This window comes from Amblyomma americanum, chromosome 11 (assembly GCF_052857255.1).
Source record: "Amblyomma americanum isolate KBUSLIRL-KWMA chromosome 11, ASM5285725v1, whole genome shotgun sequence".
Classification (NCBI taxonomy): Eukaryota; Metazoa; Arthropoda; class Arachnida; order Ixodida; family Ixodidae; genus Amblyomma; species Amblyomma americanum.
In genome coordinates this window covers 82,111,986-82,137,191 of record NC_135507.1, presented here as the reverse complement: position 1 = coordinate 82,137,191, position 25,206 = coordinate 82,111,986, and positions in this window count along the sequence as shown.

Sequence of the window (25,206 nt, the reverse complement as noted above, 5' to 3'; positions counted from 1 at the left end):
ATGCACTTTATTCCAAGGTGAATGCTTTATAAGTCCCATTACTTCAAAGCTTGTAGTTGGAATCGGGGCACAAAAATCGCAGAGCCATGGAGATGGCTGGAAGTTGAAAGAGTAAACTTTAATTACCACAGGTACCGGTAACTAGGACAAGGCGGGTCCTGTGTGGCCCTCAGGGGGGGGGGGGGGGGCGGGGGCAACGTCCTGGGCCCACGGAATGAGTGCAGGTTGAGTGGTTTCATCTGGCTGGGGGAGGAGTTAGTCCCAGCTTTCCGCAAAGGGGTCTGGAAGGAGGGCCCGCAGTGCCCGGTTATTTTCGCATCACTTAGGGGATGTGCGCCTAGCTGGGTGGCGAGTTCTCCGTTGTTGCAATTTTGGCATGTGCGGTCGTATTCCCCGTCGGTGATTAGTGATAGCCTGGAGATGGCTAAGAATTGAGTGCGTCTGCAATCTGCGGAGCAGGGTGGCTTGCGCTTGTTCGAGGTCAGGGTGGGGAAGCGGGAAACAGCGTCTTGTTTCTTTATGAAAATTCTTGATGCCAGCAAAAGTCTGCGGGGCTTCAGCGAGGGAGTCTGGATCCGTCGGGCCGGCCGCCCAGCAGGTGCCAGCATTAGACCACTTGCTGCATGACGTAGTCGCGCCAGCGAGGGTTTCGCAACCGCGCGCGCATCACTCTCTCTTCAGACTCCCTTGTCGATGGTGTGTCTGAAACGCAGTGTGCTGGAAAGGCGACGACATCAACGTCTGCGCCCTGCAAGGTGACCGCGTCTACGTCAACAGGAAGACTAAGGCGCCCACGAAGGTACGTTAACGGCTCCAAGGCACGGTAGCCGAGAAGTGTTGCGCGACTGCTGCAGAGACGGGCTGCACCACAGACGATCCCCGCCACGGTAATAGCACCGAAAGCTAGTTTCAGACGGTTGAGACGTTGAACCACGCAAGCGGGAAGCGGACATGAAGCGACAGACGAGTGCGGCCAACGTCGAGCCTGCGGAAACGTGAAGCGAAGGCAATTCGGAAACGTCGTGAGAACGATCTGGAGTTGCGACAACGTGAAGCGGAAGCAATGAGGCAGAGGCGGAACAGAAGCCTCAGGCAAAACATTTCTCCCGTGGGACTACAGAGCTTTCTGAATCATACACGAAATCAGGCTTTAGTTGTCTCTGCCGAGTGTTTTTGGCCCACCTCTTCTTTCGTTCATAAGTATGGGATCGACTCTTCTTTAATAGGACAGGCGTACCGCGAAAGTTCCTGATGTTTGTTTGTTCTTGCACAAAGCCGGCGGTACGCGGCTACAACATTTGCTGACGCGAAAGGCTGCTAGTTTTATCTAGAATGAGTGGAGCCGCGTGAAAAGACTTCTACATTGCTCGAGATTGCGTAGTTACCTTTGGGACTCGACAGACGGTTCTTTGCCTGCTTTAAATTCACCGCGGCCGAGAGAAGCAGGAATCCTGTCTTAAGTGGACTGCCGAAAACATTTCTTCCTATTTTCGCCGCCTGGTTGTTCGGGTATCCGTGGCCGAAAGTCAGCTCAATAAAGAGTCTTTTTAAGAAACAATTCAGCAAACGCCAACTAGAGTGACAAATCCTGGACACTTTGTTCCCACCGCACTATCGGCGTAATAAGGGTGGTCGGCGCTTCTGCAAAGGCACGAGCGAGAGTCGAACCCGCAAACTATTGGACACTTTTAGCACACCGTGTTCGCGAGACCAAACATCGCCAGTGCGCCCACGCTGATTGTTCGCGATGCGGCGGCAGGTGCGCACGCAGCTGCCCGTTACCTGGCATCATCTGGCGCCGTCATGGCGATTTGTGCATGTGTACTGACTGCGAGCGGACTCAGGGTACTCCGATAATGGTAGCACGGTACGCGGTATGGTAAAGGTGTCTAACATCTGCGCGGATGGTCATCGTTTCCCAGAACAGCTTGTTTCATCCTGACATGCGAAAGGAAGCAGGCCGTAGCTCTCGAATGCTTCCCCAAACAAAATGGAGCAATGCTTATTTTCCCGTGAGATCGCCACAAGGACGCAGTCGCTGGTTGGTTCATGCGTCCGTAACTCTCTAGCAAGAAAAAATAAATCAGCCTAAGAGCCCAAATGCGAAAGCCTTTTCCTGTCCTAATTCTACCTTAATTTTTCATTTTCTATTATCTCTCTTATCTTTCTGTCTTTCTGATTTTATGTTTTATTTACTTCTCGTTTAGAAAATTTCAATTATTTCATTTTTATTTATTTTTATTTTTTCATTTTTCAATTTCAGATTTATTTCATTACATATACTTTGCTTAAGGGCACAGGGTGAGGTAAAATTAGAAAAAAAATCGTTTTTTTTTTGCTTTTGGAATTTTAGAAGTTCAATTCTTTCTACACATGTTCCTTGATCGCACTTTCCTCAGAAAGCCATATTTACGGCTGAAAAACGCTTTTTCCGAAACCAAGTAGTGAGCGGCCACGCCCCCTTTCAGGATTAACGTCAATTTTTTCAACCAAAAAGTCCACCACCTGATTTCAAAACTTGTCTAAAATCAGCTATATATAAAAATTGTCTGGCAACTATTGTACAGCTCCTCTTTTTTAGCCAAGACAATCCTGAGACGCTTTGCACGAACACGAACCATATCATACATTATATTTCAGCGTCCAAAGCCATGCGCCACGTGGGGGTAGCCAAGGGAACTAGAAGCGCCACTCCCGAATTCCTGCTAATGTTTCGCTATATATAAATGCACCAGTCATCAAGTATGCGCCGCTCGCGTGCGAGTGTCCAGGCACAGTTGGAACGAGTACTGTGCGCTGTCTACCACTCCATATTTGCACAAATAGAGAATAGTCAGTGTATGTGCGAAGCCCAGCGCACGTAGCATCCTGTCGCAACTGAACCATTCGTGCGGCACACTGCACAAGCCGCCGAGGTGGGGCGCCCGACTGCACGCGAGCGGCGCATACTTGATGACTGGTGCATTTATATATAGCGAAACATTAGCAGGAATTCGGGAGTGGCGCTTCTAGTTCCCTTGGCTACCCCCACGTGGCGCATGGCTTTGGACGCTGAAATATAATGTATGATATGGTTCGTGACGTCAGACAGAGAACGACCGTGCGGCTGCGGAATAGAATGTGATATGCCGCTTGGCTAAGGGGAACTGTCTGTGCGCTTCCCCGAATTCCTTGAAATGATAGCTTTTCCCTGTCCTTACTCGTCAGTGATCTTCTACGCTACGCCTGCTACCTTCCCTCTGTGTCTTCTATTCCCACTGGACACTATGAAGCAAGTTGGAAAATTGGTGCCCCTGTGTCTACCAGAAGCTACTGGGGCGATCTTGATGTCAACAATACAACAAAATTTTCCAAGGCGTGTAAATAGATACGTTTTATCTAGGATGCAACGGTACAAGGTTACGCTGTCAAAAGGAATGCGTTCCATCCTGAAGCCGCCGCACCGTGTGCAGCAGATTGGAAGAGGCAACTCGGAGCTCGGCTGACAGGAAACAAGAGACGGGAGTTAAGGTGCAACTCCTGCAACAACCAGCTACCTCTGCCCTTTCTACAGCACGCGGGCAGAATTGTTCACCTTCTACAGTGAGGATGTTTTGACACAGGAGCACGCCTTTGTGATTTCCGAGAAAGCCTATCCCCAGCTTTGTGCTGCAATAGCTAGGTTTTACGGAGCACTGTAGGAACAGACAAGGAAATGATTTGTAAGCCTAACTCAGTCCGGCAGCGTCTTCGGCCCCGAAATTGTTTACCAACTGTACTATAAAAAATGCGTGGAAGTCAGAATTGCACACCGCCACAAAGATAAAGACGGCTCATAAATATCTTCCGTACCTGACACTCCGCTTTTCCGTTGAGACCTTTTTTTTTCCATTCACCCAAAGTGATGAGATATTTTACTTAAAAACGGGCATTCGTACACTGAACTACTAAAATCACAAAAATAGAAATTACTTGCCGGTAAGTAAAATATTGGTATTCTGCGGGCTGTTGTGAAGCCTAAATATTCGGCGCATTGTAAGTGCGCTGTGTTAGACACAAATTACCAGCTAGCGTACATGCTGTTATTTATTCATTTATTGAATGTCACATAATATCGCCTTGCACGAGACTACAGCAGGAAGAGATAAATATCCACAAATAAATGGAAACACGCAACAGTAGGCGCGATACTAGGAATACATTAAAAACGCAAAGTAAAAACCTGTCAATTACAATTCGGAAAATCTAAAAAATTCTTTTAGAGGCACAGCATGGGGAGGTCCCGGAAAAAAGAACCTGGTTGCTATAGTTTGTGGAAAAAAAACTGCAGTTGAGCATGTCAGTACCAAGACAGCACAGGGAAATGTCTAGTTTGTGGCATCTCGTTAAATACAATGGTGTAGAAAATTTTAAATAGTTTCGACGTGACTGAAATCGCGGAGAGTTAACGTGTGCGAGGAACTTAAAAACTAAATGCGACGACGCGCGGAAACTAGTATCGCCCCAAGCTCAGACTGATAAGAAAGCAAAATATCACTATGACGCTAGTGAAATAAAATACTGGCAGCATTTTTTGGAAGTTATTACAATTTCTTTACGTACACAAGTTTATGGTGACTCCAAATGATCCATCCGCATACTAGGATAGAGGCGATCCGAGATTTGGTGTTAATCAACTTGGTATCTATTGGAACAACATCTAAAGTGCGGAGCAAGCATCCGAAGTTTGGAGCGCTTCGTTTGAAATTAGACCGATGTGTTTGGACCGCAACATATTCCTCGTGAACATTAAACGGAAGTAACTGCATTCTAGAACTCTTTTTGGCAAGTGATTTGAAAGAATGTGTGAACAAAACGAAAGAAAGATATACACATGTACAATGACATGGAAACAGATATGGAGAAATAATGCTCATTTACCATCTAGCACAAGATTTACAAAAGTTCGTTATATTTTACATGTTATTGAAAACACGTAAGTGTGGAGTTCAACGGCCTTATCTGGCGTGTTGTCAAAGGAGTAAACATTATAATTATATATTTCAATAACGAACCACGGAGGTTACACGTTTGTGTTCTTATATGGAGTGTATTTGTAATGCGAGGCTTCCAACCTTTTAAAGCAGGTGTACCACCTTGATAACTAATTACAAAACGTAATCACAAATGTAAGGCAACAGAGAATGCAAAATCAAATTTCATATGTTAATTATTACACGGATTTTAATACCATGTTTATAAACATCGTATAAAAACAAGTCGGAAATGTAAAAATATTTGCCAGTTGTCTACTCGATACAGGTGTTGAACAATGGCATCCAACAATGGTCCAGAACGCTAGGTCCAGCTTCCAGGCTTCTCTTCAAAGACGCGACCTTACTCAAAAGTTCGCCAGTGTGTGATAGAAAACATTGCGCTTCCCGTTTTCACGAGCTATGCCAATTTTCTATTTTTCTTATGAGCTCTAACAGCATCTGAGCTGCGTGAATTGGAAGTACAGCTGTAAGGTATAGAAGAGCGGTGTAGAATACTATGCGTAAATATATTCACATTCTTTAAAACAGTGCCGCCTAGAAGGGCTTCCTCGGAAGATAAAAAAAAATGCCTTTAGAAATATGATTGTTTTTTCGCGATCAGAGAGATACCTTTGATCGACGCTACACTACGCATTAGATAAATAATTACAAGAGCAATGAACTAGAATAGGCGAACTAACAAACTTTAGCATTTAGACTCCAGGTTGCAAATAAGGAATTGTGGGCGGCCGTCAGGGCATCCAATATCAATTATTAGATGTGCAGAAAAAGAGCTGCCCTTGCCGCAGTGGGCCAACGAATTTGGGCTCGGCAGAGGGAAAGAGCGAAAGGGGTATGATCCATTTGCTCCGAGCTACGTCGCTCTATGGACGCCATTATGTCGGCTACGCAGCCGCTGTGCGCCCATTTAAAGGCGTCTAGATAAACAAAATCTCTAGAATCGTAGCGACAAGAGCCGTTACATTTTTCCGCGACTAATAATTTATGCTTAGTGCCTTGACGGCCCACTACAGTTCTCTATTGGAAGCTGCAGGCCTGGCTACTAAGATTACACGAATAATTAGTAGATTTTGTTTAATTACAATAACTGTCAGCTCTTCTCACAATTTTATGACATCCATCAAAGCTGTCAGCATAATCACGAAGGAATTGTCACATTATATCAGAAGCCTATTCTTAAAAATACTCAATTTTTTGTTCTAATATCAGTAATGGTTTGGGACAGAATTATTGCGGGATGTCTTGCAAGATAGCGGACGGTGTTATTTTTTTTTTAAATTGTCACTAAGACTTGCGAATCATTTCGCTGTGTTAGAAGTGAGAACGAAATTTATAGAATAATGTATAAGACAATACATCGGTTTCGTTAGTAAACTTTTGAATGAAAACTCAGTTGCCCGTCTGAAACGAAAACGAAGCAGAATACAAGTGTAAAATATACTAACCCTTCTTTCGGGATTGAATTATATATAAACTTCCAACACACCTATTTGTTGATTACTTTTCTCAGTTCCTATCCTGTATTCCATTTTTGAGCAGGAGGATGCTACCATCCGACTCTTGATCAATGCCTCGGAGTAAGTTTGCGTTATTTCCTATTTTATGAAAAGAACAACCTTTGAAGAGGAGCACAAAGTACTCAGAATGCTGACTAAGCGTGAGCTGACCACTACATACGAGAATTGTTTGAGATGTGGCAGCGTGTGTTGACGGCTGACGTGGCTGCCGAGCGGCCAAGTGCGCTGCCACAAAACTTCGCTGCCTATATTCTGCGACTCTTCCCAAGTTGCCGAAACGGCCTGCAACAGAGATTCTGCGGTTTGCGTTATGAATTTAGTGCTTACGGTAATTTATATCACTTTTGTGTACAGTGTGCCATTTACGCGGCGTCATTTCCTCCTCCGTCCTCTTCCCCTGACTGATGTCCTGTTTGCTGATGACCACAACGCTCACGCACTCGCAAGGCTGTTCTGTCGAGAACGAACGTGACCCGAGACAAAACTGGCAGCAGCTGCTGACGTGTCTCCGTCACGTCCGCGATGGTTGCTTCTCGTCTTCGCCAACTCGGCGCTTTGCTGGTGATATCTGCTTTGTGCGCTCCTGTCTTCCTAGTGACATTCATTTGTGGTTTTCTTTGCGACAAGGTCGCATTGTCTTTCGTTAAATACTTTATCAATGGAAACGAAAGTGAAGGTTCATAATCGCGTTCTTTCTTCGCTATTTTCACAAAGTCTTCATGTGAGTTTTGAACATTTTACTTTCTCTCCAGTAAGCTGAAGAGTGAAGGAGATGTTTGGCGAAAAAATCGTCCGATTGTGCGCTGCTCCCGTTAAGAAAAAGGACATTCGGGATGAAGAAATGCTTCTTTTTCGTTAACCTAATGTCTCTATACTTGAGAGACGCGTTCGAAAAGTACGAAATGCAGAAAAGATAAAAGCCTAACGAGTAAAGTGAAATTGCTGAATCACTCCGCACAAATTTCCGGTACCGTGCCGGCCAGTTGGAATCAAAAGTTTTGCGCGTCGTATTCGTGCACTAATTTGCGAACGTATGCATTTTAACGCAGAGCATTTTTCAGCCTTATGCTGGATGTACTTCAATTATGACTAGAGTTCTCAGTTCAAAATGAAGCATAAAACATGAAAAATAACAGCCGGTTTATGTGGTTAGGGTAAATGTGCATCACGCGCGCTGGCACTGTATGGCCTTAATTTTGCGTAGTTTATCATGGATCTGTTTGTTCACCCATGATTTTGCTGTGTTATTAAAGATGTATGTCAAGTATATTCTGTGCGTTGAGGGAGTTTGAATGGCATGGATGAGGCGCAATAGTCACAAGACACATGTTGATTACATAGTTCTCTGCATGCATATCAGCGACGGCTCGCACTCTGCAGAAAGTCTGGTGTTGACTGCAGTGATGTGAACGGAACAGCAGGTGTCCCACCTTCCACCTAGGTCGCGTGACCTTGTGGTGTCGTCACAATCTGCCAGGAATATATATCTAAACGCCGACTGACATAAGATGCAACCGTAAACGAAGCGGTAACAAGTATGGCGTGTGCTTCAGTGTCATGGAATTGTCAAGAAAAGCAGTGGTAACGCAATTTAGTGAAGATAAAAAAATTTCTGCCAGTTTTTGCCGTTGGCAGGTGCAAGAGGGCCGATTATTTTTTTCATATAGAGGTCTCGCCATTCAGAATTAGACGCGGCTGTCGATAAGCTAGCGTAGGTCGGGGCGGCTATTCTCTACCGGAAATAGGATTGGGCTCAGGCTTTTAGGCATCGTCCTTTATCCACAGACAGGGACTGATGTTCCTTCCTTCTAGCCTTAAGTTCAACTGCCAGCAATCGTCTTCTTCTAGAGTCCTGTGTTTCTGGCACGCCCAGAAAAAGTGGCAAAGAACTCTTTCAGAAGCCGGCGTGGAACATTTAGAACATGTCCTCGGCACCGCATCTTCTTGACATCCCCACCAGTTCGTCACCGCCGGGGTAAGGGCCGCCCCAGCCCTTATTCTTCTAAGGGATGCCTCCTTCAACGACCTCAGCTAAGAGGAAAGGGGAAAGTGCAAGGGGAAAGAAGGGCATGTGCACATCTCTTTGCAGATGATGACAAGGTGGGAAGAGTCGAGCTGAGAGAAAAAGTGAGGCATTGGAATTTGGCGCTTGGTGTGCAAGGACGTCTGCTTTCCTCTGGTCAATAGTCTGATCACCTTCTTGACTACAGTTGATCTGGATGCGTTTCGTTATTTTGTATTAAGCGCATGTATGTCATGAGTGATGTTTAGTGTCTGAAACTCTTTTGTAATACCCGCTGAGAAAAACTCTTATAGAGGCTATGTTATTTATACACTCTTATGCGTTACAAATAGCGAGAACTGCATTGTAAGTGGGTCGGGGGTGGTTCCAACCGTATTACCGATGTGCTTTTAACTCAGATTATATAAGGCTGTTCTTCCTATGAGAGATGCGTCTGTATAACCTGTGCACGTTCTTGGATTTCCCGTTCATTATACACGTTCCACTAAACACGTTCCTGCTTATCAATAAATCACCATTCGAGTTTTCGGCTTTGGTTTACAATGAAGGTTTATCATCTTTTTGTAGTAAGGGTCATTTCTGACCACGAAGGGAGGGTCTGTCATTTTAAGTGACTGTGCTGTCGCCTCATTGCACACAACTGCAAAGGGTGTAGGTACACTCTCTTGAGATGCCGCGAAAGTCTGCATTGCGATCCAATTTAGAGTTTCTATTGCCACGCTCTGTCGTGTTGTCAATCGGCGGCACTCGGCACTAATATATTACACCGGGTCGAACTGCCAGCCACCTGCCATTGAACTGCCTGCCATTCCTTTATGGGATGCGTTTGATGAGTGCAACATAGCCGCTGCTGTTTTCCTTCTCTTATGGAGCGATTGTGTTCCTTCGCCCGACTTGTGTATGTCTATTTCAAGGACAGTCAGCTCGTCCTCGTCTCGTAACGGTTATTTAGAAATTATAGGAGACAATCTTGCAGCTTGCAGTTACTTTATTTTTCTTGGCCACTGACTGTTGCTGGACTTCTGTGGCGGCAGTTCCAGGCCCACTTAGCAGACGTACTCCTGACGAGTGATTGCTGATTATTTTATATGAAGGTCCTGCCTCTCGAGCATGTTTATCAGTGATCTAGATCGTGAAAATAACGTAGGTATTTCATGACACTGATTCTAAAGTGAAGCTGTACTTAAATTACATGCTCAGTGGCAAAGTTCGTTACATTTCGAACGTTGATACTGATACCCTTGAGAAGGACCATTGGTAATCATCTAAACGTACAAACCAGAAATCGGCCGCATGTTCTTCCCATCGACTGCAAAAATAAAAGCATAAAAAGTTAACCCTATTGAAAAGCAATGCTATAAGTGTTTAAAAAAATTGACTTTTTTTTCCATACTTGTCCGCATTTTTCTCATCATATGGGCATCAAGAAAACGTGGCTTCACGATGACATTAGAATTCTGAATTCACTTCTCGAGGCTACGTGGCGGTAGGAGCGGATAGACAATATGGATAATGCAGACGCATCACTCACATTTTTCGATTTGAACTTAAATTTACTGCTTCCGAGGCCCCAGCAGAAGTTAAATCCAACTGGTGTAAATTTTTTTCTCAATAAAGAGTCCATCGTAGCCGGTAATGTTTATCGTACACCTCTTTCGTCTTTCAAAATTTTGCACATTCTTGAGGAATATTTGAACTCACAAGTACTCACTCTGCCTAATTCAGTTTTGATGGGTGACTTCAACGTTCTAGGCATCCATTGAGCGCCGTTTCGTTTATCCGGTCGGGAATCGTGCATATGTACCGAACTATGAATCATTTCCTTGATCTCCTTGTTCATCAGTCCTAAATAAATAGCCGACGGAATTACAAGAGTTTATTCAGTGCTTCATATAGTTTTCGCGGAGTAGAATAATTATCAACAGAGTTTCGATTGGTACATTGCGGATGGAATTTCGAGCCTTAACGCCGTGGTCGTCTTAAATATTAACAGCTACAGGAAAAAGCATTAACGGCAACAGGAAATAGATATTAACCAATTCTTGGATCCTGCGGCTAAACGGAAGCTAACGATTCAACCTTAATTTAGCAATATGTTCTTCGAACGCACTGACGTCTTTCTTAGCCGCTTTTCTCCTCATGAGATGCAGCTGTGGGATGAAATTCCTTTTCATGCTTTAGATAATACCAGTAGGCCGACGTTAAAAGAAGTGTCCAGAAATATTTTAATCAGAGCTCACCTGTTGTTCCTCCATTACCATATTGTATTATGTATGTATTTTTTGCTTTTTCTGTCATTATCTACACCACAACGGTATTTGAGTTTTGTGCTTGCATTAATATATTTTGAAATCTTTCTCATTATGGCTAAGCGTTGAGATCTGGGCTACTTGGTTCTGGTTATAATTATGAGACATAATATTCCAGCGTGCAGGAACACACGGACAAAGCGCGTAAACTCCACAAAACAGCCCTTCTTTGTGTAAAAGAATACTGGTGACACCTGGGGCTGGAAAGTATTTACGCGACCAGGTAACAATTATTCAAGGCGGCATAAACTAAAACAGAGACCAATTCGAAAACATGGGCTTAAGGGTATCGTGCCACTCACATTTAAATCATCGGCGCGCCACCACATCACCTGCCTGGCTTACCCACCAAACACATTTTCCTTGAAATAATCTATTTCTTTTTTCCGGAGCGGTACAGAAGGGCTGCTGACGTAGTTCTCTGTTTCAGCAGATACAGAACGCTTCAAAATTTTCCCGGCTCATTTGAAAGCTAGACTTCCGCAGCACACGTGTTTCTTTCAAAAACGCCTTGCCTGCTGGCTTTTGCGAGCAATGACGAACGTAGTCAGCTAAATGACATCCGCCACTTAATGAATAAGCTGTCCTGCGTTGCTCAAGCAAGCGTTCATTGATGCATCGCACAACAGGCGGGGCGCTGCACCAATGAGCGCTTGCTTGAGCATCGCAGGACGGCTGATTCATTAAGTGGGGGAGGTCATTTAGCTGACCACATTCGCCATTGCTCGCACAAGCCAGCATGCAAGGCATTTTTGAAAGGAACACGTGTACTGCGCAAGTTAAGCACTGACAAGAGCCGAAAATTTTTTGATGAATTCTGTATCTCTCCTGAAAGAGAAAACTGCGTCAGCAGCCCTTCTGTTGCGTTCCGGAAAAAACAAATACATTATCTTAATGCAAATGTGTTTGGTGGATCAGCCAGGTATAGGCGATGTGGGGGCACGCCGGTGTTTTGAATGTGAGTGGCATGATAAATACCCCTATTTGTATGTTTTTTGAATTGATCTTTGTTATGGTTTTTGCCGCCTTGAATAAATGTTATCTGGCCGCGGAAATACATTTCAGCCCCAGGAATAACTAGTTCCCCTTTTCACATAAAAAGCTTGTTTTGAGGAATAAACCTCAGTTGAAGCCCACCAACCGTGGTGTCTCCTCTGTTTGTCCGAGTGTTTCTGAACGCTGGAAAGATGTCTCATAATTATAGCTTTCTCATTACCATGTCCCGTGCTTGAAGTTTTAGAAAACATTATTGGGTTGTTTGAACCTTTTGTATTCTCTCATTGTCGTGACCCTCTACAGACAGTTTAGGGTATGGTTAAGCAGATTTTCACCATGTCTACTATTCCACAGTTGGGAGTTCAAGTACAGTAAAAACGAACCATCGGCGAAACCCAGTGTTATCTTCTTTCTCGCGCTTTGAAGCGTGAAGAAAACCGCAAGAGGAATACCTAATCGGCCCTTGCTAGCCTACCTCGGTCGAAATCAAGGTGCACTATCAAATCAATAAGTCTATCCATTCTCTAAGGCAACTTTTCTCTTAATATAAGAAACATGAGTTTAATATCAGAGCGAATGGTAGCAATATCTGAAAATATTACTTTCACCACTTACAAGGCAGTATATATCAATGGTAAAAGAGGGCAGGTAGATAGGGTTCTTGAGAAAACAAAGTGAACAAGGGAGGTGGAAGCCTCAGGGTGCTTTCCAATGTTTCACTCCCTCCTTTATCCCTTTCCTTACGGCGCGGTTCAGGTGTCCAACGATATATGAGACAGATACTGCGCCATTTCCTTCCCCACAAAACCAATTATTATTATTATTATGACAACCCACAAAGTTAGGTGGGTGTGGTCTGGTGCCCGAATGTGCATAAAATCCCTGCAGTTGTCAGTAGGCTGTCGCCACCAGGGAACACCGGCCTCTTTCGATTTTAATGAAGAGTTTGTGCCACCTGCGAAGGAAGGCGGCCTCCCCCAGCACTAGTTCACTGTTCAAGTGTTCGGCCATCTCACAGCGGAAGCGCAGTAGGAGTGGATGCATGGCTCGCTGCGGGCGCCTGCGCCCAGCAGCTATTCCACGCAGCTGCCAAATCACATATGTGCATAGGCACACAAGCAAGTCCCTGTACGCGTCTCGCCTGCGCGAGCGAACTCGCAACCGGACGTTAACATACTTGACAGCAATCGCCATAAAAACACGTGCCACCACGCACTCGAAGAAGAGGGCGTGGCCGAGTGTCTCAACGCTCCGACACTGGGGGCAAGTGTTCGACGGTTTAACTGCGCGCACTGACAGGCGATCCACGGTTGGTAAAACTCGGCAACCCCGGAGCCACCCGAATTCCCGTACATGAGCGGGCAGGTGAAGGGAAGTTAGTAGCCTCCACCTAGCCGCTTGGCTTCGCCTTAGGTTCTCGGCCGTCAGGCGGCTCACAGCCAGCGCTTCGCATCGCATCGCACGACAGCGAACTACGAGCACTGTGCGTAGATGCCCTGAACACATCAAAAGCGGAACGTACGTGGCATATATGGCCACTCCAAAGCCAGCCCTCGTTAACGCCACAACCTTTGACGCTAGCTCTACAACCGAGGCAGAGGAGGTGTATAGCTATTGCGCTCGTCATCGCGGATCTCCGCATCGAAATTTGGAGGACGCTTAACCTTCGCCTTTAAGAGTGGAACGCGACAACGTGTTACAGCACTGCCAGAGAGTCCACGGAGCGTCATCGCCCGTTCGCCGCGACGCCTTGCCCGTTAGACGAATCGCTCTGCTACATACTGTGAAACGGACGCGCGGAGCGGCAAACCACGCAGAAGCGGTGCCAGACGCCTTGCCCGAAACGCGCGGGACTCAAGTTGCAGTCGTAGTTCGTCGGCACATCGTTCTCGACAAACCCGATGCCACGAACGCCAGCATAGCTTCCGCGCTGAACGAACGGGCAGCAAGCCGCAAGCTTCGTGGTGAACGCAGTTTGGATGTGCGCTGCGTTGTTCGCCGCTCACCGCGTGATTCCTGCGTGCCTACTGTGCCCGAACGAGACGAGCGGGAGGCGCTGCTGTCCCTCGCTTTCTCTTGGGGAGTGGTGCACATTGCGATAAGGAGGAGGAGGGGTTTTTATTGCGAAAGCAATACTGGTCGAGGCTTCCGCTCTTGGCTGTCGTCACGGAGAATCCACCATTGACCTTTAGCGTGACCTATGTGTGACGTCATACCAGCTGTGGAAAAGCGGGGCCCCTACTCGGCTCGTCGCGATCGTCCCAGTGAATCCTCCATGCTGCAGCTGCGCGCCGCTGCCGCGAGGGGCGCTCGCTGTACGTGACGTCATGCCAGCTGTGGAAACGCGACCCCCCCCTACTCGGCTCGTCGCGATCGTCCCAGCGAATCCACCACGCGCCGCTGAAGGGGGGAAGGCGCTCGCTCTACGTGACGTCATGCCAGCTGTGGGAAAGCGGCCCCCAACTCTGCTCATCGCAGTCGTCCCAGCGAATCCTCCACGGTATATCGGATGATGTGTATAAGGTGAAGCTGCAACGATGTGTTGCAACTAAGAAGCGGTGGCGTGCGGAAGAAACGGATGAAGTGCGGGAATAACATTTAGCTAAACGGCGTGCATATTGTAGTCGTTATGGACAGCGCGAAAGAGACGCAACAACGACAGAACGAAGCGAGCAAGAGACAACGCGCTCAAGAGACGCAAGAAGAACGCGCCTCACAGGTGAGTGGCTTCGGCAACCGGCTACTGATCCAGAAGAGGTGGGATTTCAGTTGCCCCCCGCCCCCCTTTCAATATAGGTAGGACAGGAAGATTTAAGGTTGTTGTTGATACTGCATTGAAGTGATACTAGAATGTAGCTGCTATCTCTGTCTTCGAAGTCGCCGTCAATAATAATAATTAATAATGATTGGTTTTGGGGGAAAGGAAATGGCGGAGTATCTGTCTCATATATCGTTGGGCACCTGAACCGCGCCGTAAGGGAAGGGATAAAGGAGGGAGTGAAAGAAGAAAGGAAGAAAAAGGTGCTGTAGTGGAGGGCTCCGGAATAATTTCGACCACCTGGGGATCTTTAACGTGCACTGACATTGCAAAGCACACGGGCACCTTACCGTTTTTCCTCCATAAAAACGCTGCTAATAATAATAATAATAATTGGCTTTAGGGGAAAGGAAATGGCGCAGTATCTGTCTCATATATCGTTGGACACCTGAACCGCGCCATTGCTGCTGCCGCGGTCGGGTTCGAACCCGGGAACTCCGGATCAGTAGTCGAGCGACCTAACCACTGTTCCACCGCGGCGGGGGCCGTCAATTCGCCAACTAGATTTTCCGGAGGCTCAGAAAAGGGTCCACACAAGACTTCCTAGTTTTTTCTTGCGATTGCGTCCTTTCGACCCCGATATGCGTTCCGCGGGCAGACTGTGCACTCTCCAATTCGACGGAAATCCACGCACGGAGCTCTTCACTGCCCAACCCCAAGCGGGCATCTTCGCTGAATAAGTCCCACTGTTCACTCGTGGCTTTCTCACCCAGTATAATGCAAATAAACTGCCTCCTCCTGCGGCGGACGCCAGAAGTGTAGAAATATGTTTGTATGATTGACCACCAAGTTTTCGTCTCGGTGGGCAGGGAAGTGCATAAGTACTTTTAGCCGAGCACGTACTGCGCCTACCCACGTGGTGATTTGTCCCGACGCGGCATGCTAGCATGCTGTCGACTTAAACGTGGCGCCATGTGGCTCCCTAGGGCGATCTGCGCGTGCGCAGTATCGCGGCGTGGTAAGCGAGAGCGCTATACTAAATGTGTTTAATAAGACCAAGGTGACCATCACAAAACAGGAGGAAGAAATCGGCTATTTGTATTTTCAGAGAAGGGAAAAAAGTACATGCTATAAGAAAACGCCATTCAGTGGCACTAAAATGTCGAGTAAGTCCATCGTCCACCTGAGCATAAGTTGTGGCCACTAGGAGTTGGTTCGTGCCACAGAATTGATCTGGGTGGCGTGAATAAGGGATAGGGCCGACATGAAAAACTAGGTGCAGCTGAATGTGGAAGAATGCCAGCACACAGACAACGAATTTAGAGGTGGAAGTTGCGGCAGGGTTGAGGAGACACATCACGTGGCGGACGCGTTTCGATAATTATTGAAACGCAAAAGGCACCCGTGTGCTGTGGGATGTGAGGACACGATAAATATCTCCAAAGTAATGTCTGGCAGCGCCTCCTCTATTTTTACAATGCCAACTGTATCGTCCGCTTCGCAATGGGAGCCGCCGGTACGCCTACATTCAGTTAGTCGCCGCATTGCGGCGCTACCCAGATGGTTGGACTGCTTGCATCATGCTTGCCAACGGTTGCGCGGTGCTGGCGTTATCTGTTCCACTCCTATACTACAGACCTACGACGCGTCTGTCAGATTCCTGCTTCTTGCTCCTTCTTGCGTAACTCTCGATTCATCCGCGGCGCAGCGCTTTTTCCAAAGACAATCGGCTAGAGCAGAAGGTTTGCTCGCCGTTTGCAGAGGTGGGCTCAGGCGCTCGCTCCGCCTATCAATTGAGGATGCTGTTCCTGGCCAGACGAATAGAGCGTTGTATGTTGCTACGTTTGTTTGTTTCCTGGCACCACGACTAACGAATATTGTTTTGCGCGGATAAATGGTGTGTTCCGCGACGCTGACTAGGTGTCCTCGTAACAGCACTAAAATGGCACCAGAAAATTATTGCAAGCACGGCTGCGGATTTCAGTTTAGAGAGAATTGTGAGAAATTTTAAGCTCGTTTCTAGAAAAGACGGGGACGTTCACGTGCATATATTTACATATATTTACAACTCTTTACAGCAATAGCATATACAATACTTTGCATATGTCTGCTGCTATATACATTACAACTCAGTGTTCTAGCCATTTACATTTCTAGAATTGTGTATTTGCCTGTATTGACACCTATTTTACAGACCTAAGAAATATGCATTGTAGCGCAAGCACATTTGTACGCTCGAGGAAGGCAAAGCATCTCGTGCGCCAGCGGAGCTTAACATCAGTAAAGGAAACAAAACACACCTAACGCCCGTTTGGATAACCAGTTCGTACGCCCTCGTGTGTTTGATCGCCCTCTCCTGCGGCCTAAAGCGACAACGACGGTAGAAGAAACGCTAATGCTGCGCCGAAGAAACGCTGTCTTGTGGTTCGGTCTATACGGCGACTGCGCCTGAAGATGTACTAAAGCGGACTTGATTTCGATTCTCTCTCCCTACTTTGCTTCAAGCGATTTTTTTAATTTTGCATCGTTTTATTAGCGCCTGGTTGCAGTCAAACCAGGCAGAACGTCCGAAATGCTTCGGCATCAGCTGCTTCGCCATGCATTTGCGGCTGGTGTTCTTTTCGCTCTTAAAACAATCGTAGTTGCAATCTGTCACGCACGGAGAAAAATCTTTATCTAGTTGTCGTAACGATGACAGCTTAGCCTGCAAAAAGTATAGCGACGACTTGAAAGCTACTGCTACTTGGCAGTTTCGAAAAATGCCTTCTCGGGAAGATATATCATTCCTTCTTTTTTTTAATTCTCCCATTTTCCTTGCTCAACATGATTGAATAGCAAATCAATAGATTAATACGCATTGCTAACTGCCTTTATCCTCTTACTTCATATTTCTGCCAAGCAGATTTAGTGCCTCTCCCGGAATGTTTCAGCGTTGCAGTTAAAAGCCAAACATGATTCGAACAAGCCGCCGCAGTTTTTCGTTACAATGCCAAAGCCGCTGTACCGCAATCTCTGTGGCTCCTTTTAAAACCGGCAGCGGCTCCACGGTGAGCAGCGCCACGAACGGCGTGCTCTATGACGCGCCAATACCTGACAGGAAGCCTGATTACGATCAGGGATGCAGAGCGCTGCTTCACGAAGAAAGAGAGAACGTTTAAATAAACTGTCTTCGTCCTTTTTTCGTCATCAGGCGCCACTAACCCCCAAATGCAGAAATGTAACTTGGCTCGCGCTTCGACTCAACTTCGGCAAGTCGAGTCGAAGCACCAAGGCGGCTTCAGAACGGCCAAGTTGGGTTTCGTGTTTCATAGATGCTCAACCTGACTTGCTTCGTCAAGTTAAGCGCGTGCTTGAAAGCGAGGGCGCATTGCTCGGCTGGGGATGAGAGTATTGAACAATCTGTTATAATAACACCCATTTTGCTCCTATAAAACAACGCATCTCGTTCAGCAGTCATAAACAGGCACTAGGTGTGACTTCTGCGGAAAATTGCTGACTATAAAAACTACATTTCAACCATACTCGCTGCTTCCGCTTGATTGAAGCTTCAGTCTGGCAACATGACCCACATTAAGACAATTCTAGTTGAGCCATAGCCAGTTTTTTCCATGCTTTTTCTTTGTTGCTCACGTGTTGTACTGGCAAGTCTCTCCTGCACGCTGTGATCACCTCACGGGCAGCAAAATGTCGCTCCAATCATCGCAAGACGACTCCTGCTCCCAGCGGAGACTAGCGCCTCGCTTTACTTTCGAGGAAAAAGAAATCTTACTGGGTTTGGTGAAGACATACCAGCATGTGCTAGAGTGCAAAATACCGACGTGTCGTCGCTGGCAAAAAAGAAGGCCACCTGGAAGGAAGTTGCCGGGCTCTTCAACAGCCATCACGGGGTAACCCGACGGGACCCCAGTCAGCTCAAGAAATGCTGGGCTAATATGAAGCAGAAGTCGAAGGAGGAGGACGCGATGAAAAAGAGAGATCGCCACAAGACAGGTGAGCGTGGCTTGCAGGCCGTTTACAAATGCTTGTTCCTGCATGCTTTGTATGCCATGGTTAAGGGAATGATTATTCTACTTGGGTCTGCGTAAGCAGCATGTACTGGAATGCATAGTTTTTTTGGCAACAATGTGATAACATAGAAATGGGCACGTAATAACCTTTCGGTGTAGTGTACACTGCTTTATTTACAAACGCAGATAAGTGCAACCTGCGTTAATCGTGTAAATAATGCAAGAGCAGTATCCTGTACAGCCTCCTTAATTGTTAAAAACTACATAGAATGTTTACTACATTCAAGTCAGTACGAAGGCATGCGATTTCTGCTACATAGAAGACGACGATGAGCGGGCAGCGCAGTGGGACGGAGGGCTCGCGCCAGGCCAGCAGCGAACAGACAACGCACGATTTTGCTCGGGGTTGGTACCCTTCGCATACTGTCGCACCGCGAAGCGCAAATTGGGTGCACCGTAGTTCAGACGGTGTCCACACTAGCGATCTTCACGTTCATGAGGAAACTTGCCGCGCAATTTCGCTTGGTACTATCAAAAATCCGGAAGGCTGTACATACAGCTACCTACCTCGGCATAAAAACGCAGCGAAAACAACACGCAGTTGCATGCATTGGTATGCCTTTGGTTGCTTTTGTGTGGCACTTCATGAACAAAATATTTCAATGGCACATTGTCTATAAATTAAGGATAGCGTCACTGTGTGCGATTGTTTTTTTCTTTTCAGGAGGAGGGCCAGCGAAATGCCACGTGAGCGCTCAGAGCGAGCAGGTGGTGGCTGTTGCCAGCCACATCTCGACTAGGGCAGGCAACGCCACAGACTCGGATGTGGGCATCGACCTGCCACCAATGGCAAGTTTGCCTGTGATAAGGCTGCTGCAGCCAATGGTGGATGAGCCAGGCGATGCAGAATGCCATTACTCAGGTAAAGCACTTCGCATGTTGTTGGAAAACAGCACTCCTCTCTTTATATTCCTTTGATGACAGTGGCAGTGTGTACTGTCACGATTGACAGTGTTTCAATTTTTTATATTGCCTTGAACCTGCTGTGAGGAATGTAGGGTTCATCTACAACAAATTATACAAATCTCATTTATACAACACTGCGGAAAGCTGCTGTACATGTGGTTGGCTGAATGTTTGTGCAGACAAAGGCTGCATTGGTTGACAGTGCGAACGGATGACCTGCTCCAAGCTGCATGTTGTTGGACAGCACTCCGAAGGCATTTTGTCTTGACGGCCTACATTCATGTGAGTGGTATGGTGTGTTTCTGTAGTGGAAGGAGGGTTAACCGTCGGACACTGAGGGAGCGGGCATTCAGTGCTGCAACCTGAACTGCATTCATTATGACATTCTCACCTGATGTTTTTGGGTCTTGTTTGGCATTCCTGCCTCACTTTAAACAAATGCCAACTTTAATGCAGTTTCATTATACATGCACTCCTTCACATACATTTCCATATTTTTGTGTACTTGTACATGATGGTGCTCCAGGGATAAGGTAACAACATTCTTGTGAACAATGGTGCAGCTTGCCTATGTGTAATGCTCAAAGCCTTTTGGAATTGGGCTGCTAGTTTTAAGGAAATTGTTAGTTTTGCAATGCAGAGGTTTCACTCGAAGCGTGTTTTCTGTAGCCCTGAATTAGGTTGCCTACAAGCATGCTTATTAGTGCAGACTGAAAAGTAGCACTAGTGGCTGCAGTGTGCACACAATAAAACTGTGCAGTAATATTTATGCAGGTAGCGTCAACAGTAAAAACTTCTTGCATAACAAAAGACTCAATTGTCACTTGTGCACACTTTATTTTTACAGTTCACTCTATTACATAAACATAAAGGAGGTTGCAATACCAGCTATATGAATTGCACTGCCGATACAACACAACAACACTGAAACAGTGTTCAGAGATTTTCTGATTCAGGACTACACGAGAAATAGCAGCTTTGTACTGTAGCTGCTATTTTGTACTGTAGCCCATAATGAACATGCGTCCATTATCGGCTGTGGCTCAGGCTGCAGTATTTGTCACTTTTCTTGTATGCCCCACCTTAGCATTGGTATCGCATATATGCGGCGAAGCAAGCAGGCAGGCATTACAAGAAAATCTTTGCAAAAAATTGAAAGTGGATTACCTCAGCTACTCCAGGATGTACAAAGTGAATGCTGTCGGCGTTCATTGGCATTGACAACATTCTAGACGCCGATGATTTTGAGGAAAGGAAGGGTGTATAACTGGCTCCCTGGGTCAGGGGACACACGCCAGTGCAAACTAGCAAATGTACTAAAACTGAAAAGAAACCCATTGAAAGAACAAAAAAGCTGCAGAGTTTGAGGATAACCACATGTGTAAAAACTCGTGGCCTGCGTGACTATCACTACAGTATCAGCAGAAAAAATAAAGTGAGGTCACCAGGCATACTTCAGAGTGAAAGCTGAGGAATATGGCAGATTAAAACAGAACAACTAAACTGGGGCCCCAAGAAACAAAGGCAGCTATTTGGCGCTGAGAAGGGCAACTGATGCCTTAGATAAGAACATTATAAAGCTTTCGTTATGCCTCTTCACCATTTGACCTAACAATCTGTGCTGTTGAGTCAGACAGCTAATGTATTGTTAGCTTAGGTTTGTCCAACTAATTTTTACCTTTTCTTTGTTACAGAAGACGAGTGGGAAACTCCATTCATGGATCAGCCGCAGTCATCAGTGGCTGCTCTTGGTAGGAGTGGGGCAACTCCAGAAACAATTGAGCAAGAGAGCAATCTCTTTTTTCCTGCTGTGCAACCTGTTGCACAACCTGCTGATGCTTCCAGCACAGCTGCAGCAGGCTGCATTAGTGCTACAGTTGCTTCTGGAGCTGCCGCTGGTTCCACTACAGCTGAAGCAGTGGCCACTGGTGAACCTGCCAGGGCTCCAAGAGAGCGGATGGCCCTTTTAGAAAAGTCGCTCGCTGATGAAAACGACTTTAGAGCGGCTCTACTGCGAGAAGAGCACGAAATGCGTCTTAAGTTGATGAGGGAAGAACACAAAAGCACTCTGGACGAACGGCACGAAAAAAAAATTCTCGACATCCAGAAAAAAAAATTAGAACTGGAAATATTGGAAATTGAGAAACAAATAAAACTCGAGCAGCTTTGTAGGCTCCGAGAGGCACCAGAGTAAACGGTGCCTACAACTAAAGAAACTGGAATGCTGTCTGAATGCTTGCACAAATATGTGGCAAATCCACATAACTGCACTTCATTTGCACATGTATGGGTTTAAGCACATGACTTGGGAACAAACATACAGCCCCATCACCGCTTTGCATGCAAGTCTGACAAGCTATCGCATAGCAGGAGGCAGGTAGGATGGTTGCGTGGTACTTCTGCTGTTATGCCTATATGGCGCTTGTGGATCTTTGTATGCAAGCAGCAATTTATTCATGGAAATACGCATTGCTGTATGCTACAAATCTGGCTGCTCTTGGAAGGAAAAACCTCCCCTGGCATGGCTGGCAAAACCAACCAGTAGGAAAAATTGTAGGCCACATTGTTAAAGTTTCCATGTATGAAAAGTCACAACAATCTTGGCTCACGCAGCAGTCAACACTACATAAATGCACAAAGGCCAGCACTGCTCTCTACGCATTCCATTATCTTTGCTGTCTCACCTAACCTAAACACTTGCAGCTAGTGCCTCCTACTCGAGAACCTTAAACCTTTGAATGCAGTTCCTCCGATGCTGTCTACAAAATGGGCCCATAGCTTGAGTCAATGAAATGTCACAGCCTGCCACTTTGCTGAAGTAATCTATTCCTTCAAAAATATGGCCAGCACATGCCTGTGACAACCCGCACTAGGCATGGAAAAAAAAAAGACTAAAGAAACATGCGTCCAAAAACACTTGCTGATGGCACCCACGTTCTGCTATTTCGAACCCCGCCAAACCATGTAACAATTTTAAAACATGCCAGTTCGCGATAAATGGAATCGGTACTGCTCCAAGGAGGCCGGCTAAATGCAAAGTTTAAGCTGCGACAGCCAACCAGTACCTGCAGGTACAAATCAAAAGAACTGCTAGTCTACGTGTTTGCATGTGAAAGATTTCACTACAGCACTTGCAAGCTAGAAGTAACTACCAAGTCATATCGCAAACCATTAATTGAACCACAAAACAAAATGTTGCAAAGACTACTGGGGTCATAAAAGTTATCTTTCAGTAGTCCACCATGACTGCAGCAGCAAGAACTTTCCAAACGTCAGCAGTGCCTGCGCACAATGATCTTGACTAAAGTGTTGGCTCATGATGACTCACTTTATGACGTAATGTTCAGCCATGCAAAGCAAGGCGCCTAACAAACACCAGGTGCATGTGGCTAGAGTACAATGAATATTGAGTGCAACTGCTCGCAGACAGATTGTACAGCCTTTAGCAACTGTTACAGGAGCTCTATGTACTACCATGACCAGGCGGCAGAGGCCCATAAAGGTCGATGCCCACACGATCAAACGGACGGGCAGGGCAAAGTAAGGGCCGCAATGGTCCGGAAAAGTGCTGCGGTGGTCACTTGCGGCGTTGGCAGTCAAGGCACAAGCGAATGTACTTTCATAGAAAGGTGCACAAAGGTATACAGAGGTATGGTCTAAATTTAGTTATTGCCCACAAGATGGCCACAAACATTCTTTTCCGGACACGGAGTAATTGATCTTGGCCTTAGACAGCGTGCGGTTGGCACAGGCGACAGCATATTCATGAAATCCAGGCTTCCGTTGTGCAAGCACAGCAACAATGCCGATGCCACTAGCATCCGTGTGAATCTCGGTTGGAGCGTTCTGGTCACATTTCGGTTGCAACAGTGCCGTTTCTCAGCTCCAGGACGGGGTCAAAGCACACCTCCACCACTTGCAATAGGTTTTTCGGGCACAAAGCACGGCACAAAGCACTGAACGGCGTTCACAGTCAACGGTTCCAGCAGCACCAACCGGGAGCACGCGCTCGCCGAGAGCAGTCCCGCTGCCATGTGGGCACTTCTTCGTCATTACAATTGTGACATAAAAACAAAAATATACTCAATACATACAAAACATGCAAGAGCCGAAGCTTAAACTGCAAGCCGGGGGAAAGAAGAAAAGACGAAGTAGCAGAACTACCTGCTGTGAGGAACCATAATTCCATGCCGCTACCAAAGCAGCCACACAAATGTTCGCTCTGTGGAAAGGTGCACAAGCCCCGTGACTGCACCACCTAAGGCCTGACTGTTGTACTTCACAAAATCTGGGAATTTTTCACATGTGTGTAAGCAAAGCCGCCAAGGCAGCAGCTCTTAAGACAAATGAACTGAGCGCCATTAAGGCCCTCAGCAGCAGGTTCAACAAGATCTTTTCTGGTATTCGCCTCCTGCAAAATCAATACAGCATTTTTGAAAAATAGCATTTGGAATAGAACACTATAGCAACAAATGCAGGACCTAGAAGTACAAGAGTAGCAGCTTGTTAGTGCAACAAGCTCACAACATAAAAGGTTCCAAAGCTGAGAAAAAATTCTGGTGTAAAGGGGTGTATCCGCAGTGCAGGTCTGTGGTCGTAGATCAAAGCGCGTCATGATGAGCACACTCTCAGGAGCCACTCACGATCCACCGCTGCACTTCGCCAACCTCTTCATCCTGCCGCTCGATCTGCTGCCAGTCATTCCCATTACTCTAAAATTTCTTTAGCTCGTGCAGAGAAGTTGGGATATGGGTAGCATGAGCAACTGCGGATTATAAACATACTTGATTCAAAATGCATGGGACAGTGTTGAGGACTGTGCATTTCTTACTTATATGAAGCTCTTCTGGATGAGCACCCGTCGTGCCTGCATTCCTGACAGGCTGTCGCTGACAGCATCAACAGGTGGAAGGTACTGTGGCCGCCTTGCTGCTGTCGTGCTGGTGCGAGTCGGTGGAGTGCCCTGATTGGGAGCGCTTTGAATAGGAGGCTGCGGCTCCTTCATTAAGCATGCAAAGTTCTGCAGGGCTGCACAAGCTGTTATGATAACTGCAGCTTGTTTCGGCTTGTGCTGGAGCCCCATATCCAGACAAGGGAAGCGCCGCTTCCAGACACCGAATGTCCTTTCGACCACATTCCGTGTCCTTATGTGGGCTTTCTGGTACCTGCATGCGTAAAAGAATATTGCATTGATTTAATGCCACAGCTCGAAAGCGTGGTCAAGCTTTGTCCACTTTGTCATGCACTGTCATTGGAAACATATTAACTAACCTTCCTTTCGGTGAATTTGCCGGGCCAGGGCCTGACAGCGGTGTCATCAGGAAAGGCTGGCATGCATAGCCAGCGTCTCCCAGCAGCACTCCAGGCACCCGACCCACCTCGTAGAGCACCCGCAGGCGGGAATTGTCGAATATCCGACTGTCATGCACAGAGCCTGGCCAGTCGGCAACAATGTTAAAAAATTGCAATTCGGGTCCGCTAACAGCCTGCACCAAACAAACAAAAAGACCAATCAGCAAAGGCAGGGCGACATACGGCACCTTCTACTTCTTCAACTCGTAATGCAACTGTTGACACAATAGCCTATCTTTGAGAACGCGCAGTTCTTGAACAAG